The sequence below is a fragment of the Anoplopoma fimbria genome, chromosome 18, assembly GCF_027596085.1.
Source record: "Anoplopoma fimbria isolate UVic2021 breed Golden Eagle Sablefish chromosome 18, Afim_UVic_2022, whole genome shotgun sequence".
NCBI classification, from domain to species: domain Eukaryota; kingdom Metazoa; phylum Chordata; class Actinopteri; order Perciformes; family Anoplopomatidae; genus Anoplopoma; species Anoplopoma fimbria.
Genome location: NC_072466.1, coordinates 8,126,264 through 8,131,768, shown reverse-complemented (window position 1 = coordinate 8,131,768; position 5,505 = coordinate 8,126,264). Strand labels below are relative to the sequence as shown.

General features: G+C 41.8%; 1 non-coding gene across 1 annotated transcript; it reads right to left on the bottom strand.

Annotated features, from left to right (window-relative positions):
• Window positions 1-4,816: 4,816 nt before the first annotated feature.
• Window positions 4,817-4,899, bottom strand: trnal-cag (transfer RNA leucine (anticodon CAG)). Its single transcript has one exon. It is a non-coding gene; the product is annotated as a tRNA-Leu (tRNA).
• Between the last annotated feature and the right edge of the window lie 606 nt (window positions 4,900-5,505).

Genomic DNA, 5,505 nt, shown 5'->3' with positions numbered 1-5,505 from the left:
GTAAGGGCTTTCGGTTTTGGTTTGCCAACTCAAGACTTTTAGTGGCCCGTTCTTGCCACCCCTATGAAAAATTTCTAGGGGTACTGCTTCATTATATTTTCTTTTGATTACTGTCAGATGCACACATTGTTTTGTTTGTTTCGGAAGCCTGTTTAGGAAGTCTGTTTTTCTTTACGTCCCTATATCTGTTCATTCTGTAAACGAACATACTTTCTTTCTGAATAAGCAACATTGCTTTTGTGAAAGCACAATCGGTTTTCCTACTGCCATGAAAAAGATTCTGACATCAAAACCTTAGTTCTGCATCACATTTTCTCCAGGTCAAAACTGGCCATCCTGTCATGCATCTGTTCCCCACTGTATTGACCGTCATGCCATGGACCTGCATGACGGTCAATACAGTCACTCAAGCACCCTTCCGCAGTTTGCCAACTGCCTGTTGCAGGGCCATCCGTCTATGTCCCGTTAGAGTGGCCCTCAGCCTTCATGCGTTGAGCACAACATTACTCTACCTTTTGGTGTGCTATAGGACCTTCTTCCAGTTGATTGTGAACCCCAGCTTTGTTAGGTGCGAGATCAATTGGGCCATGTGGAACGTAGCCCATTATCTGGCCTTGACCATGTTGATGAGGTCGTTAAGATTAAAGAAGACCCTCGTGAAAAGATGCACAATGGCTGCAGCGCCGTGTCCACAAGTTTGCTGAAGATGCGTGTGGCAAGGAAATAGCCAAACAATTCAATTCAATCCAATTCAGTTTATTTTGTATAGCCCAGAATCACAAATTACAAATTTGCCTCATACGGCTTTACAATCTGTACACACCCTCAACAGGCTGCTGTTCCCGGAACAGCAGCCTGTTGTACTCTTTGGCTATCCCCTGGAAGGCGGAATTCAATCATTTCCTGTGTTTTCGGGCCATCTTGACATGTGCAAGTGTATGTCCTTTAAGTTGATGGTGGTGAACCAATCGCCCGGCTGACGGAACATCTTGCAGACAGTGCATCGGTTTAGTACGCAGAGATCCAAAATAGATCCATAATAGGCTCTCCTGCTTCATTGGAACCAACGCTCCCTCCCATACCAAGTATGGCTCCCTGTAAGAGCTCGCATCCAGTTTAAGACTCTGGTGCTAGCCTACAGGGCAGTGAAAGGAACAGCTCCTTCCTATCTCCAGGCCTTGGTCAAGCCCTACACCCCCGCCCGACCACTTCGCTCTGCGGCCTCGGGGCGATTGGTTGCCCCGTCGCTCAGAGGTCCCTGAGGCCGATCCACCCGGTCACAGCTTTTTTCTGTCCTGGCCCCTCAGTGGTGGAATGAACTCCCCACTGACGTCAGGACAGCAGAGTCGCTGCCCATCTTTCGGCGCAGGCTGAAAACTCACCTCTTCAAGAAGTACTACCCTGAGCCTTCCTCTTAGCACTTATTGTATTCGTATCAGTTCGCTGCACTTATTGAATTCGTATTCGTTTACTGCACTTATCCTATTCGTAGTAGTTTGTTGCACTTATTATATTCGTATTAGTCTGTTGCAATTATTGTTTTCGTAGTAATTTGCCTCTGCACTATACTTTTGCTCTGGTTTATGCTCTTAGATGCTTGTTTAAGAAAGGAGATGCACTTATGACTTCTGGTGACTAGTAGTTCTCTTGAATACCTATGTTGAATACACTTCCTGTAAGTCGCTTTGGATAAAAGCGTCTGCTAAATGACTGTAATGTAATGTAATGTAGTGTAGTAGATAGTCGTTTCCGTAGAGCCTTCTGTTAGTGCACCCTATTAACCTCGGCTGTGAGGAGGGTGATGCTGCAGTGCCTCTCATGTTGTCTCAGCCGTCCTTTAGGGTGAGAGAGGAGCAGATCGAAGCTTATCCGCAGAGACTTTCCATGGACATTGGGGCACCCATGTGATCATCCCTGTCCTTCCCCAGAATCGGTGTGAGAACCTCCAGTGACTAGAGACATCACACAGCACACTCAAATTGTTAACAGCTGCGGCTGATGAGATATTGTCGTATTCATCATCTTTAGAAGAATCCGGGGACCTTAACATTGTGGATCTTGAGCCTACGGCTCGCTCTCATTACAGCGAAGCATCACATTGAAGCATCACAAATGTAACATCCTGATAGGCCGGCTACATTTTTGCAAATTTTCAGTGGACGAAATTCATGCTCTTAATTGGAGGAGAGAGTCCAGAAGAGGGCGGAGCCTGTGTCAGTTAGAAGACGTTTTCAAGTGATATTTAGCCAAAATGTCCATTGCCCATTTCGCACCAGCTCTCCTTATTATTGCGTCATGCCATGTAATCATCACCATGTCACCAAAGCAGATACAAATTTACATTTAACAAACAGAAAACAAAGAGTTGTCTCAAGGGTCATATCAAGATAAATGGGGGAAAATGGCAGCATTTAAATTACCTTTTTATTTTCCATTGCACTGTGATACTTATGAGAGAGGCCCCTGGCTAAATGGCCAACATCAAGATAGCTGCCTGTTTGGCAAAGTCTCTTCAGACAGTTTGCTGTGGAATGCATACAAGGCTCAAAGTCACAAGGCCCAAAACATGTTTCACCTGTATTTGTAAGCTTTTTTTTTGAGACTTTACTTTCCTCATCTTAATATCAATCGGAGTCAGCTCGCTTTTTACAAGGACAAAGGAACTGCCACAGAAAACATGAAGGGTTACCCTTATCAGAGGCTCAGAGGAAGGCATGCTGATCCCCTCCCTATGATGCCGGGAGTTTCAAGAAGTGCTTCATCACAGGAGCACCCACCCCCCTCAAAGCCTATACAAACACGCACAGTGAGACAAGCCCCCATGCTGCCATCTGTCTTCAGTCCTAAGGAGCTTGATGTGTCATGTTTGGGTGGAGTTGACTCGAGGAGGGCAGATTTATTGTATCCTGACTCATGGGAAGAAAATAGCAGTAAGACCCCTCTGCTGAGTCATGTAAGTAAATGCCGAGAAGGTGGTTTTGTTCTCTGTGGGCTTTCCTGTGTGAGGAAGGCACCTCCCCTCACTCCTTCGAGTCAAGTGAAAGAGGTCACCATCAGTTTGACTCAGCTGAATTAGGTCATCATGGAGAGACGGTTTATCTTTTTATTAAATGTTTGAATTCTGAAATACTTTTCTGATACAAGGGCTTTCAGTCTTCTGTGATCAATCAATCAAACTCCTCAATCCAACACCTGACTGGCAAAGCTTAAAAGTGCCACAAAGAAAGAATTTCCCAGAACATATAGTCTGCATTAAATTGAATTAAATATGATTAGCAGGCCTTCCTGTCTGCAGTCAGCTGTCTAGTCCCATCATGGCAATGCAGTTTGGATCACAGTCACAGCGGGGAGCCCTGGAGCTCATCATCTGTCAAGCTCACACGTGAGTACTGATTCTCAGGCTTAGCACTCCCCCCCCACCCTCTTGGCTGCAGCTCCAAATATCAGGGCTAATTAGTGTGCAACCTGCTGTGCAGCTGCACTCCGGAAATTTTAGTCACAGACCTGCTAAAGCTCTACACCCAGGAAGTTGAAGCCTTGATAACTGGCCCCGAGTTAAAGGGTTGGACTTAAGCCCAAGTTCAAGGTTGATTATAGGATGTGATAAATATTCTCACTTAAAAGGCACATGATGCTCACAAAAACTTACATTGTTATGTAAATGCATTAATTTAGGCCAAAAAAAGGCACTTCAAAAGTAATTACAATGAACTCCTATGATGAGATATTAAATAATCATTATGCATAAAAGTTAATGATTGTTACAGCAAAAAAAGAGAAGATAATAAAGTGTTTTTTCAATGTTAAATGCAGGTGCCTATCTTAAGCGTGATTTAAAAATACTGTTTAGAAAAAAACGTGCCACTTGCCAGTATAAAAGCTGTCCGTTAATCCGTTGTTCAGCTAAACCTCAAATTTTCGATTAAGAAGCTGTGCATGTCTCATGGTAATGCGTGCCCAGACAGGCTTTACCCATGTTACTCTAACCTTTGCCTCCTGCCACACAGTAAGGTCGCAGTGAGGTCACAGTGAGGATCACGTGCAGGGAATGTAAATATAACTAAGAGAAGGAGCCTTGACCACACATTTAAACACAAAGCCCATTTACACTATCCGGCAGTAGCAGGCCCAAGCTCTAGACAAATCCTATAATACTTAAAGAGAACTCCTGCGGAAAACTCCTTAAAAAAATGTTTTTCATTCGCTGTTTTGTTTTATTATTTCTAAGATGCACATATCTGTATGTTTGGGGTTTAGCCAAACAGATGTAACAGATTTAGAGCTGCATCAATAAGTTGACTAAATCATTTTTTTAATCAATTAATTGTTAAAGAAAATGTTCATGCAAAAATAGCAGAAAAGACTGATTTCAGCCTCTCAAATATTGAGATTTTCTGCTTTTCTTTGATTTATCATATTAAACTCAATATCTTTGTGATTTTGGACTGACAAAAAAATATTTTTAAAGACATTAAAAACATTTTATAGACCTAATGATCAATAAATTAATATAGAAATTAATCGGCAGATTTATTGATAATAAAAAATCACTATTTGAACCCCTTAACAGAGTTGCATGTTTTTGATCCATATGTGTTATACCACTACCATATCAAAAAAGAACAACATGTTAATATGTATTATAATGCTTGGTATCAATGTGTATGTGCATCTGGATATGTGTGTGCGCCCAATTCTGTACCATGTCTTTCTTAAAGAATCTATACGCCAGTCAAACGCTTACATTAATTATCTTTACTACTAAAGTAATAACTATCAACGTGTGTAAACCTATTCAGCACAAAAAAGAAAAGTCTGTCAGAAGTGGGATTCGAACCCACGCCTCCAGGGGAGACTGCGACCTGAACGCAGCGCCTTAGACCGCTCGGCCATCCTGACGTTGTGCATTACTAGCACATATTTAGGTAATGAACCTGAAGTAACTTGTGGCAACAACAATGAACGAAAATGGATCGATATATGATATATATCCACAAATGATAATGATATATTATTTATATGATATATATGTGAAAAGATATACATTTAATAAAGATGTTAAAAAAGTTTTACTGACTAGTATCATAACTAGCATTGAGGAAGCGATCATCTAATGATAGCCTGAATGTCAAATCTCGTTATTCCGGTGCAATGATAGGAAACATACAGTACCCAGCTCGGCGTAGTGGTGAGATCATGCAGAAGCTCTGTAGGCTGCAGCGTCTCTCATGGCCACTAGATGCTAACTCACAGAAAACCTCCAACTTCTTTCTCAAGTCTAGGGACAGGTAGACCATTGTCAAGTTGTTGTGCAACATTTGTATCCCCATGAATGTCTTCCTCACATCTCTTTTAAAACGTGCATTATGAAAGGCTTCAATTATTGAGCTTCCTTCAGATGTACATAATTACAAAAACACAGAAATATGCAAATTAAAATACTTTTATGTACTTTACTGAGCTTATTTTTGGTACACATGCTCAGTGCCATTAAAGTATGAACTA